This window comes from Haliaeetus albicilla, chromosome W (genome assembly GCF_947461875.1).
Source record: "Haliaeetus albicilla chromosome W, bHalAlb1.1, whole genome shotgun sequence".
In the NCBI taxonomy this organism is placed as follows: Eukaryota; Metazoa; Chordata; class Aves; order Accipitriformes; family Accipitridae; genus Haliaeetus; species Haliaeetus albicilla.
The window spans coordinates 807,593-821,155 of record NC_091515.1 but is presented as its reverse complement, the minus strand read 5'-3'; positions in this window follow the sequence as shown (position 1 = coordinate 821,155).

Sequence of the window (13,563 nt, the reverse complement as noted above, 5' to 3'; positions counted from 1 at the left end):
CGCCTGAGACAGACTTAATGAATGAAGACCCTAACAACGCCAGCAGAGATGGGCCTGAGGTAAAGCATGCAATTCCAGCCATGTGAAAAGGTGCAACTTCTGAAATAGGAAAGCTGGTTGAAGAGGCTGAAAATAATGCCGGTGAGCACAGACGAGGATATGTACCCGCTCTACCGTCCCATGCACACTCATCCTCCAGCTGGTGGGTGCTTGCGGAGCGTGACGGAGCTCAGCCAGGGACTAGATCTGCTGCCGTGCCATGGTCGGTGTCGTGGTTTAACCCCAGCCAGCAACTAAGCACCACGCAGCCGCTCACTCACTCCCCCCCCATCCAGTGGGATGGGGGAGAAAATCAGGAAAAGAAGTAAAACTCCTGGGTTGAGATAAGAATGATTTAATAGAACAGAAAAGAAGAAACTAATAATGATAATGATAACACTAATAAAATGACAACAGTAGTAATAAAAGGATTGAAATGTACAAATGATGCGCAGTGCAATTGCTCACCACCCACTGACCGACACCCAGCCAGTCCCTGAGCGGCGAATCCCTGCCCCCCACTTCCCAGTTCCTAAACTAGACGGGACGTCCCATGGTATGGAATACCCTGTTGGCCAGTTTGGGTCAGGTGCCCTGGCTGGGCATGAGAAGCTGAAAAATCCTTGACTTAGTCTAAACATGACTTAGCAACAACTGAAAACATCAGTGTTATCAACATTCTTCACATACTGAACTCAAAACATAGCACTGTGCCAGCTACTAGGAAGACAGTTAACTCTATCCCAGCCGAAACCAGGACAGTCGGGGGCACAGCCTCCAGCCCTCCTCCTCCTCTGTGCCGCTGTTCCGTTTCTGCTGTGGCTCTGTTAGTTAATGTTTTTGAACTTGTCCATGGAAAATCTGTAATTTGTGGTGGGGTAGCCACAAATCTGAGTTGTGATTAATTTAAATCAAATGAAGTGCTCGGCGTACGGGAGGCCAGGAGAACTGGTTGTCCTTCAGTGTCTCTGCTTACAGCCATAGCACGCTGGAGGGCAGCAGGATGGAAACTGCAGTCCGGAGAATCCCCCTGTGTTATTAACCCCCGAGGAGATGTCAGATGCAGTGTGAGACGAAATGTCTGAGACGAGATAGGAGCCACAGCTGTCCTGTGGAAGGCATAGGGCAAAAGAAGACGTACAGAGGCTAAGGACAACTGGAAGTACAACTGGAGGGACGGAGCAGGCAGGGTGTAACAAAGGCTCCTAAGGACCCCAGGTCCACAGTGATTAATGGGACCGGGAGTTAAAGCCTGGCTGGGAGGAAAAAGCAGTTAAAGATCCAACAGAGCTGGAAAACATACAAGGCTTGGGATCAGAGCTGAGAAAGAACAAGGCAGAGATTGGCACACACCATGACAACCAGGATGAGTCAGGAGAGCGTGCCACCAGAGGAAAGATGCAGGAGCACTTTGTAAAGGTCTATGAGCATCTTGCAATAGAAAAAATGACGTTAGGGCAGTTGTAGCATCATTAGCCAGGAGGATTTGCTGCTGTACACAGCTGCAGCAGCAGACAAACTGGAGCGTCCCTCTGGAAGGGAAGGGATCATGCATTTATTTCAACTGGAATACAGACGTGCAAGCCCGTGTGTTGGTAGGAGCAGCAATGTTGTCAGGAAAGGAAAAGCCGTAGGTAGTCAAGGGTAAAGAGGGTAAAAGTCGAGGGTAGTCTCACCTCGTGGTGGTGATTCCAGCTAAAGGAGAATTTGAACTAATTCAAGGAGGAAAATAAGAAACTTTGTTTCGCAATAAAAATTAGCATGAGAACCAAGGGAAAAGCACCTGCTGCAAAGAAAGTCAAAACCTCAGCCAGAGGGACTCTCTTTGTGGGAGAATAATCACGGAGGAACACAGGAACAGCGGAGAAAGCCTCAGCAGGGCACGGAGCTGAGCCGAGGTCCCGATGGCCCCACGCTCCTGCCTCTGGGAAACTCCTGCCCCGAGCCAGAGGCTGCAGGAGAGCTGGTACCCGGGGCATCAGAAGGAACACAGCGGGCTGTGCTGGGCTGTGCTGGGCTGTCGCTACACACCACCGCTGCCAGGAGAAAGAGCAGACCCTTCCCTCAGCTGCATCCCGAGGAGAGCGCAGGAGCAGTGTCAGGAGGAGGCATTCCCCAAAGCTCGCAGGCAGAGTCAAATATTGTCTATGCTGGTGCTCCGGAGTTGTATCATGAACTGCCAGTGCCACTGTTGCAACCCAGGACGGCTACAATATCATTATGTCTGACCTTGCTCAGTGCACTCTCCTGATGCCCACGGGGGGGGCCAGGTCCACCCCCCAGGCTGAGCTGCTTTTATTCATTTTTAAAAATGGTGCATGAGGTAGAATCAAGATTTACTTATTTTTACACACACACACACCCCCCAGGAAGGGTAGGTGGTGTGGAGCATCCCCCAGGCTTGGCTACTGCATAGCGAAGGCATCCAAAAAAAAAAAAAGATAGTTTTAACCTAAATACTGTACTTTCGGCACAGTTCTATTAACTAGCATGTGTTACTGCCTGCTTACTCTTTTAGGTGGGAGAGGGACTCCAAATTCTGGGCAGGAGCAGTCCAAAGACAGGAGCAGTCAAAATTTGGCAGATAATCAGTGATTAGGAATTATTTGCTCGGCTTTGCTAATCACAGTGGTGCAGCCTGGGATGATGCTCCGCGCAGAGGTTCAGGGATGAGAACCAGAAAGGCAACGGAGTCAGGAGCCCTTTTCGGATCTGACCTGCTCTAACTAAGGAAAACACAGAAGTTTCTAGCACAATCTGCAATTTAAAAATAAAGCAAATTAAAAAACGTAGATCTTGAATTGTAAATTAGCGAAATAGGGTACGCATGAATTTCAGTGCCTCTGCCCTACAGCTATATTTCGGGTGTTAGATGTAGGGCAGCTCACGGTGCACATCGCTTGCTTACGCATTTCCTATCGGGAGGAATATCAAGCTTCGCAGGAATTGGGGATTTCCACGTGTGTGGCACATGGGAGCCTGGCCCCGTGGGACCATTAGGAGAGGGCAGCCGGCGTGCCCACGGCCTCAGCCCTTCCCAGGAGAAGGCTGCAACCCGCTTGCTGGTCCTGCCGCGGGGAACACCTCCCAGAGGCCGGGGCACCTCCGCTACCGCCCAGGGCGAGGGGGACGGCCGTCTCATCAGCTTTCGGCCAGCAGACAGCAGGGTCACCCCCCGGGTGGCGGGGGGGGCATTGCCGGGTCTCAGTCAGCCCTGCTTTGAGCAGGCAGTTGGGCTGGAGCTCTCCAGAAATCGCTGCCAACCTTAATTATTTATGAATCCGTGATTTCAGCCGTGCAGCAAGTCGGTGCCTCTCAGCAGTTTTGCTTTGGCCGTGGCAGAGGGCTGGGGACGGCCAGCTCCTCTGCTCAGCAGTTTTTCCAGGTGGGCATCTCGTGCTCCGTGGGCTAGGAGATGGTCCCTGGTGTGGGTGCAGGTGGAGCTGCAGCCCGCACCCAGGGCGGAGGTTTAGTGCGCCCACGTGGGCGCAAATGTGAGCTCGCAGGTGCAAAACGTCCTTGCACCCGCAGCGGGTGTCTGTGCCGCGCAGTCCTTGTGCGTGAAACGGTTTCTCCCCCGGTGTTTGCACCCCAGGTTGGCACCCAGGACACGCACAGCGACCCACGGGAACGGCTGGAGGCACGGACCCCGCTCCAGCCAGGCTGCTTGGGCCCAACAATTATAAAAGAAAGTTTAGATGCTCACAGAGATGTTAGGTTAAATATTACACCTTCTGAGGCGCTCCTGTAAACTTTACAGAGAGGTCTGCCGGAGCAGAAGGCACCGGCAATACGCGGCTGTGCCGGGGAGCAATGGAGTGCCTGGGACAGAGCAATGCTGCTCTGCAGACCGGGGAGCGCAGGGGTATAAAAATATCCCACTGGCATTGCTGGTGCTGAAGGATAAACTGCTCTGTGTGGTGACACCCATGTTACAATGTCAATTGGCGGAGGGGTTTGGTGGTGAATTGTATGATGAAGAAAGTGCCATGATTCAAAAGCTGTCACCAAGAGAACCTCTGCTCTGTATGAATGGTGCACAAGTCATCCACTTTAATAGGATGCAAACAACGTTGTCATGTACCAGATGAGACAGGTCGCAAGTCAAGCTGTCATATTCTAGGACAATTGAATTGATTTGTGTTTGCTATCTTGTTTTGTTTCTAAATGGTTTGCATGGAAAAATATGAGGACACCGAAGCTCCCGCATGCTGCAGCAGCGTTGGCTCTCACAGCCGCCAGCCGCAGCAGGGCTCCTCGCTCCCACTGAAACTGGGGCAGAGGCGTTAGACCTCTTTATTGCATTTAAATTTAGCATTTAGCCAATGATAAAACATGATAGGAGAGAGGGGAAAAAACTGGTGCGCAAAATTAATCCACAGAAACCTGTCCCGCTCTTCATTCTCTAAGAATAAATGTAATTCCTGGCTTTGTTTCATGGACTGCAACATCTGGGAAGAGGAGAAGACGTGCTGCAGGTGAAGGCAGGCATTCAGTGAGCACTGAGGAGACCCCCGGTGCAAGTAAAAACATGGGTTAGGGGCTCTCGGGGACATTTCGCTGGCACGTTTCATTTTTTTCCCATGTTTTTGAGAGAAATCCCTGAAGTCCTCGGCATGAAGTCCCTGCATGAGAATACCAGGGAGAAGTCTGAAAGCCAGAAGCATTTTCCAAAAGCAGCTGTGCAGTTTAACGCAGCAGCAAACACCACCGCAGCCCGTAGCGCATCAGCTGCGGTTTATGTGACCCCTCGTTACTCGGTCATTAGGAAGCTGCAGCCACCAACCTTGACCCCTGAGTCACTTCTGCAAGCTTGTACTGCAAAGTCCAGGCTTCCAGCTAACTTCTGAATTTCATAGAGTCATAGAAGGGTTTGGGTTGGAAGGGACCTTAAAGATCATCTAGTTCCAACCCCCCCTACCATAGGCAGGGACACCTTCCACTAGAATTTCCTGGCTTTCAAATGTTAGAAAAACTACTTTTTGCCTGATAAATGTGTAAATGTCCATGGGTGATGCTATGTCTTTACAACTTTAGCCTTGTTTTAACCGCACTTTAACTATGCACCAAACTATGCAGGTATCTGCGGCCTTACCTTACACTATAGTTTCTATTTATAATCTATGTTCTGCCCTAGGTAAAGGTGTTCTGCAAAAACCTGATGGCAGGTAATCCCACCTGAGCACCCTCTCCTCCTGCTGGAGGTGTGATGGTCGGACTGGGGCCACGGGGTCCTGGGCCCCCTCGCTCCGGGGGATGAGCCTGGGAAGGGCTCCGAGGCTTCTCTGGGAGAGAAGTAGCTGATCGCTGCGCTCGTTTGCGATAGAGAGAAATCTATACACGCATGGTGACATTTTTAGGGCACGCTATTTTTGCCTTATGAGTGGGCTGGAAAAATCAGAGTGGCTTTCAAGAAATGAAAGCACCTTATTTATTCTGAGAAAATAGCTCTTACTGATTAACCTCAAGCTTTTCCACAGTGTCTCTCATGACTTAAGACTTAATCCCACGAGATCTAAGGTTAAAAGGACAGGTTTAGGGGGTAAGTGTGAAGATGCTGTGGTGGAGGGCCAAAATGGGTTTTACAGCTGAAAACCTCTTGCAGCTGCTGAATGTGGCGATGTATTGTAATGCTACAAAATGGTTACCCTGAAGAATAACCGCCCCAAAGCTGGAGTTCAGTAGCTGTTCATCTGCAAAGAGCAACATGACACGATAGCACGAGAAGTTATGAAAATATATTCTCCATCGGAAACTAACTGGGGATTTAGATGGACAACTGAAAATGGACAAAGGGGCAAAAGGCAGAAAATAAATTACCCCAAACTTCTTCTTATACTTCATTTGCTCCAGAGTTTGCAAAATTTCTCATGTGCATTGATTTTTTTATGCATGAAATTCCATGAAATTTATGACAATTCTGGGAAGTGAAAAATGGCATGGATCACCCATCTCTGGGGGCATATATACGGTGAGGGGAATTTAGCTCTTCCAGCCTTCTTGCGACACAGAGACATACAAACTGCCGTGTGGAGAGGCTCCCAGACTTTCTTTTTCTTTTTTCTTTTCTTTTTTTTTTTTCAGCAGGGATAATAATAACAGTGTCAAGGACACCATTCAAGTTGATGCCTGGAGAGCTATTCAGTATAGACCTATTTACGGCCATTATAAAATGCCTGTGGATAGTTCAACGACCGATTTTCAAGAGTCTTTTTCTACCTTTTGAAGGATCAGGAAAATCTATCAAACTGGAGAAATTAAGCTATTTTTCTTCAGGGGAAGAGAAACAGAGTAGGGAGCTTCTCACATTAAAAAGCTGCCGTAGATTCCCAATGAATGAAAAATTGGTCTGCATAATAATGAGCCAGGAGATGGATTTTTAAACGGCTTAAACCCACTCTTCACAGCTGCCGCGGCGGCGTGGGGGATTTGGGGCGACCTGCCTGGGTTTTGCTTTATGAAGTTGAAAGATCGCCCTTCTCCAGGTGGCTGGCAGTGGATTTTTCTGCTCCTGCTGTCCGTGCGAGCAGGCAGGGAGCAGGCAGGGGAGCAGGCAGCGTTCGGGGGATGCAGGCAAGTGCAGGCTGGGCTTCAAACGAGCGTCGAACATCGAGTGCGGCGCGACCGGGGCCATCCTTCACATCGCGCGGGGTGAAGGGCAGCTTCTGCTGCGGAGGATCCCTCTCAGCTTTGGTGGGGGTTGAGCAGTCGTCCCTGCCGGCCAGCTACCGGCTTGCTCCCTGCCTGTGGACCCGTGGCCATGGGGAGAAGGAAATCGCCCCTTGCACGCCTGTGCACACACGTGCCTCCATCTCACAAGGGGCAAGCACCCTAAAGGACGGAAAGCCGCCCAGGATGGAGCACACCTTGGCATGTCCTTGCCACCACCCTGCCTTCCTTGCAGCTCTTCTCGCCGCGGCTATTTCCCTCCGGCTCTTTGCTTGTGCTGCCAACCGCTAACATGCGTCGCTTGAAAATATCATATAAAGTAGTTTGCTTTAGAAAAATGTGGAGTTTGACTAATGCGTGTTAATTACTTGCAGGATAAAAGTCAATCGATATGCTAAACAAACAACTCTCTCTCCGCTCAAATGGGCTCCCGTCACGATTTTGTTATCAAATGCTTGCCCTCCTGCCATCCCGAAGCCATAAATGGAAGTCCATTTCCTTTCCCAATGCCTTAAGTTACATTTAATTGAGTGGGAAAGACATTTATTTTTTCCCCTTAAAAGATGCCAACTCCCTCCTGCACGTAACCACAAAGAGCATCATCTCCCCGTCCTCCGCTCTCCCCGGCGCTGGCTGAGCCACGGACCCAGCCCCAGCCTGCGTCCCCCCGGGGCTGGGGCATCTGCCCGGGAGGAGGGAGCAGCACGGGGCTTTGTTTAAATGGTCTAAGGACGCGTCCTTGCCACTTTTATTAGACGCAGCCGCCTTGTTAGTGCTCAGCGATTCCCCACTTTCTGTTTTGCTGCTCGTGCCCTCTTGAGCTGAGCGGGGACGGCGGGTCACCCCGGGGAGGTGGCACGTCCCTGCCGGGGGTCTGCGCAGGGGACGCTGTCACACCGCTCCTGTGGCACCTACTGCCGCTATGGTGCTGTGGGACCCGAGTCACGGTTCTTCTTTTGCAGAAAACCTGAAAGTTCACTTTGTTTTCAGGACCTGGTTTGCAAGAGCCCATTGCCATTTCTCCTTCACTTTCCAGCCTAACCCTGCATAGCAGGTTTCCTTTTTTTGTGCTTTATGAGAGGTAGCAATCGATTGTGTCTCTCTTACGAAACAACACAATGTGAATATTAATAAATAATGACATTTGGATGAAGGGGATTTGGATCTGCCACATGCTCTTTGGGTAAAATTCTTTACTTTAAACATTAGCCTTCGCATGTGCCACTTCTGCATTTTATTTTCTGCTGCGGAGGATATTGCTTCCCGTTAGACTGTGTCTAGGAAACATTTTCAAGGCATTCCTGTGGGACGATAACTTGGACGGTGAATTTCCACAACTGACATTATGCTATAAGTGCGCCAGGACCTGCAGCCTGATCTTCGTTTGCTTGCTGTGCTGCAGCGACAGCCCCGGCCGGCCGCTTGCAAACGCTGAGCCCCAGGCCCTCAGCTGATGAGGTGCTTGGCAAGTCCTGCACCTAACGCGAAGGCAGAGAAGAGCAGCCGTGCCCAGGGCTGCGCTGCAGGGTGATGCTTCGCTGTAGGGGCTTGGGTTGACATCATGGCAAGCATCCATGTGCACCAGTGTGGGTAACGGGAACACCGAGTCGCTCTGCCGGGGCGTATCTGGCTGTCCAAATGCCGGCAGGGCAGCGGCTGGGGTAACCGTCACCCGCTGCGGGGGTTCTCCGGGGCAGAGCTTCTCTACGGCCCGTGGGAAGAGGTGCTGGCAGGAAGGTGCTGCCTGTGTCCTGCCCCACGCTGCTGCCCAGACCGGGTGCCGGAGGGATGGGGAGCATCTCGCAGGTGGGCAGGACCGTGGGCTTCACCAGGTTTATCCAGGGCTGCGCCTACAAAGGGTGGACGGGGAAGGGGTTGAACAGGGCTGGGTCGCCCGGTGCCCTGCAGAAAGGGTTTGGGGACGAGAGTGTTCCCGCTCCCACCAGACTGGTTTGCTGCATCCCACACAGCAGGGTCCTCCTGCAGCACGGGGCTCCCAGGGACTGCCGTCCTCAGCCCGAGAGCTCTCGCCAAGGTCACAGAAAGGCTTTTAGCTCCTGGCGAGGTAAGGTTGCCTTTTCTTTATCGCAATGTCTGTCACTGCTTGCATAGCCTCCGGATGCATTTACTCCAGGAGATGCTCAAAGCGAAGTGGCCGGGGGAAGGCTCAGCCGGGCACCCTCGGGAAGGACGAGGCATTGCAGCCGAGGAGCTGGCGGTGTTTGCTGATGCCAGGCTGGCGCTGAGCCGAAGCCGAGGCCCCAGGCTGGGTCAGAAGCCACGCTCGTGGCTGGTCACAGCTCTCAGAGTGGCACAGGGCCGCTGCGGGTTATGCAGAGGAGTAGGACAGCGTCTGCCGGGGAAGCTCTGGAGCAGATGGGGTGTCTGGGCTCTGCCTGCTCTCGCTGGGCAGGCAGGGGCAAGGCTTTGCATTGCGGGGCACAGGTATGGCTGAGTGAAGCTGGCCCTGGCCCACCGGGGCTCGAGGTGGTCAGAGCTGCCTCCCTGTGTCTCACACAGCCCAGCCCCTCGGGACAGGGACGGACCTGGGGCACTGGGACATACCACCGCTGCTGTAAGGTTTCCTCCAGTTTTTCACCCTCTCCCAGCTCGTGAGCAGCTTGCCCAGGACCTCCAGCAGTGATGCAGACCTTTCTAGCTCATCTTGACCTGTAAAGAAAGGGAAAACCCTTTGCTCCTTGGAATCAGGCAATAAAATTTCACTGTCACCAGCAGTCTGCCAGGTACAACGCAGCAGCCAGGGCAGACCTCGCTCCTCCTTCACAGGCAGCAATAGATACACCTCATCCCACCCAGCCCATCTCAGGAGCAGGTTTCAAAGCCCTTTAGGGAGTTATCTCTGTCCAACAGCTGGAGAAACTGAGGCTCGGGGCAGGGCTCTGGCTTTCCTGGGGGCAAGGGAGGGCTGAAAAAATCCCCAGCACCTCGCAGCCAGCCCCTCTGCAGCGAGCTCTGCCCCGCAGGAGCCACGGCTGCCCCGCAGTTCCCGGCGGGATGCTCCGGTGGGTGAGGGCTGCTGCAGGGCAGGGGCTGCACTGGGGGGGGGAGTGGTTTGTGGGGCCCCCCCCAAGGCAGCGCTGCTCCGAGGAGCCTTCATCCCCCCATCCCGGTGATGGTCCCCGCAGGGCAGCAGCTGGCCGCTCCCGTGGGAAAGGCGCGCTGGCGTGCGGCCGCCCTGGGCTGCCATCCCCTTTTCTGCCTCCCTCCCGTCGCATGACTTTGTTCTTTGTTAAAAGACACACAGTTGAGGAGATGCAGCCGCTCTTTGTGCCAGCAATTTGAATTTGACCCTTTCCAACACCAAAAATCAATACTCCTGTGGAGAAGCAGTGGGTGCTATTTTTCTAAACCCTGTTTACAGCAGTACAGTCCTTTAAGGCAGATGTTATCTGCTCCAGAGTCCGCTGCATACTTTACCAAATTTTACAAAGCATTTTCTGAGCACATAATGACAGTATTATCTTTGTCCACCTGCTGAGAATAGCAGTGGGCTTAAAATAAATATCTGCTTCCAAGACGTGCAAGTCAGAGCCCATCTTATCTGTCCAGATGGGGAAAAAAAAGCCCCTAATTTACATCCCAGAAAGCATTGGGGTGTGACAAAGGTCATCGGCTGACACTGTACCCTCAACTGGGATGAAAAATATATGAGCCAGCACTGCGTTATTTGAAGGGGAGATAACCAACGCCAACTGCTCCTGCCATCTCTGCTGCTTTTCCACCTGGCGATGCCGCCCCCGGCCCCGCACCCGTGTGCCACCCGACCCAGCCTCCCACGGCATCCCCTGTCCGGCAAAGGGTAGGGATGCGTCCCCGCAGGAGTGCCAGCCTCACTCGGGACGTGTCCCCAAGGCTGCCCCGGCCGGGGGCGACCTCGAGGCAGGGGCAGCTGAAGGCAGTCCCGTGCGGCGCCGCCTGCGCCCCTCCTGCATCTGCGGGTGTTGCACGGCTGGGAGCATCCTTGGTCTTCGTTCTGAAAGCTGCCTGGTGCTTTAGCAGCGCTGCTCCGCTGAAATCCCAGATGGCTTTGGTTTCAGGGTGGCAATGCCAACAAGAGGGATGGAGCTTCAGGAGTGCCAGCCCTGCACTTGGTTTAGCAGAAAATCACAAGTGTAAAGGGCTTGACCAAATCAGCGTTCCCCCAGCACGCAGCTCGGCTATAAGCACTCTTTTATTCCTCCACTAGATTTCTTACCACATGCCATGTTTGCACAGGCCCTTTCCCGTGAGGCTCCCAGGATACCCCTACCCGTCAGCGACAGCGGAGCATTTCTGGGTACCAAGTGAGCTGTTGGCATCTGTGCCATGCTTAGTTGGCCAAAGCGTGGACGGCCCAGGGACCCATCCCTCCTCAGAGCAGTGATAACAAGGTACGTTTCAGATGGCGCATTTCCCTTTTTGGGGGGATAAGACCTCTTCAGATCTTCCCAGCACATGTGCCACCTCCCATGGAGCATGTGGGACCTTGCTCCTCCTAGCGGGGGTGCTCCCTCCATTTCCTACATTTCCAGGAAATTTTCTGGGCTTTACCAAATACCCCGTGATTAGCTAGTTAATGAGCTAATGAGGCAACTCTGGCCGGCTTCCCCCGCGTCTGAAAGCCCGGCAGCATCCTCCCTCCTCCGGAGGCAGACCCCCCTGTTCTGCTTCTCTGCGCCAGACTGAGCAAAACCGCCCCTGGTGAGTCCCCAGAGGCAGCAGCCCATTACGGCACGGCCAGGTTCCTGGAATTAGTCGTTAGATTAAGAAATGCGGCCCCAGAATTAGCAAAGGCGCGTGCGATGCTGAGGTGGGGCCACACGGCAGCGCGACGGCTCCCGTGGGACCCAGAGGAGCTGAGCAAGCCATGCCGGCCGGCAGAGCCGGGGTCGCCGGGGTGGGTGGTGGGTGCTCGGCCCCGAGGGGCCACGAGGGTCCCGCTGGGGTGTCACTGTGGGAACGTGTCCCGCCACCCCATTGAAAATGAAAAAAGGACAAAGAAAAATGGATAGGGAGTCGGGGGGAATATAAAATCATTAACAAAACTCCTAATACAGTGGGAGAAATGTCAATACGAACGCTGAACTAATGGGCCAGTCTCCTCAAAAATTTTATTATCTCTGAAGTTTTAAATAATGCATTGCATTCAGATCGCTGATGTCCCTCCTGACATTAATCTTTGATCTTCCAATTCAGCACAAGGGAAGTGGTAAATCAGAGATACTGACCCTTGTCTACACACTTTGCAGGTAGTAATTGATCAAAGATTTATTTATTAGCCAAGCCATGATTGATTTATAGGAGTTTTGCTTGATCAAGTTAATTACAAACAATAAGTTACTGTCCTGGCTGCCTGGGAAGCCCAGCAGCCCCATCCTGCTGCCGCTGTTTGAGGGGCGATAACGCCGCCAAGGTGATAAGATACTGGTTTGTGTCTGGTTCACTCTGTGGTTTGGGATCAGTTACCTGTGGCAGATAAAGTAGTTATTGCCATCAATATTCAACTTGATGAGGAGCCAGAGGATTTAGCAAAGTCAGAGTTAAAGTGTTACTTCCTTGGGATGGGCTAGGTCAGGACTTCATTTTCAAACAACAGAAGGAGATGGTTAAATGGTGACTTATTCAGGACACTACAACAGGAAAAAACACCTCAGTGAGGTTATTCTACTCTACAAGAAAAATTAGTCCACAGTAGCCCTCGGCTGTTGTTTTCAACATAGGAAGCTGGTTGCGAAACTTTGCTGAGCGGCAGCTGCAGGACGGCTCATCGCGACGGACAGCCCAGGAGGGGACAGCCGCACACGGCGGCCACGGGCACGCACAGCCAGCCCTTCGGGGGAGAGGCAGCAGCTCTGTACGCCCCACAGAACGTGGCCAGAAAGGGTCATTAAAAGGCAGAGACAGGGCTGGCAGGGATCCCCAGGCTGCCGCGTCCAGTCCTCGCCGGCAGCAGCTTAGCATGTCCCGTATCTCCCTCCAAAAACCCTTCTAGCCTGTTGCCAGCAAGGGCAGGGTCCTGCCCCTGAGCAGCGTTAAGGTCTCCCCTCCCATCTCAGGGCCACCCAGGCTTCCCAGAAGATGTTTTGGGTCTCCTCCAAACTAGCCATTGCTGCATGAGCTCCGTCCTCTCCGTGCCGAGGCCAGGCACACACAGCCCGGGGCTGGCTCCCCATTCCCCCCCAAGCACAGCCGCTGGCACGGCACCAAACCACCGACGCAAATGCAGGGTCACGAGCCGTGGTGCAGCAGCCAGGGCGGTCGGCGTTGCAAAAACCGGACCTGGGGCCAGTCCTGCCCAGCCCTGACACTGTGGGGACATGGGCAAGCACCCCCCCATCCATCCTTCTCCCAGCGTTTCTTCCCAGTTTGTGCCTCTTTCTCAAAACAACACAAAAAACCCACTTTTACATCATCTTCTTGCTCTCACCTGAGCTTCTCAGTGCAATAACTTTCCAGCAAAGTCACCACGTCAGCGAAGCACCCACCCCTGTCTCTAGCATTTCATCCCATAGCACGGCTGACACCCCTTACAGCAGTAACTACCAGTCCACTAAATTGGGAAAAAATGTGTGCACGTTTGATTTTCTCCACCCTTGGGGACCCTGGCTGGCTGGGGGGGGGGCAAGAAAGCCGGGACCCGGGCACCATGCCGAGACCCACCAGCAGCGGCGAGGAGGATGCGCCCACGGCCAAGGTCCTGGGCAGGCTCCCTTCCCCAGGAAAGGGAGGCAGAAAGTGAAAGCAAAGGAACCGCCTTGTTTCTGAGCCAATGCACATCTAAAAAATTAATTTGGGGCTGGGATTTTCATGATCTTGCGGGAGCTAGGCACTTAACCCAAGTGAAATGCTGGCGGC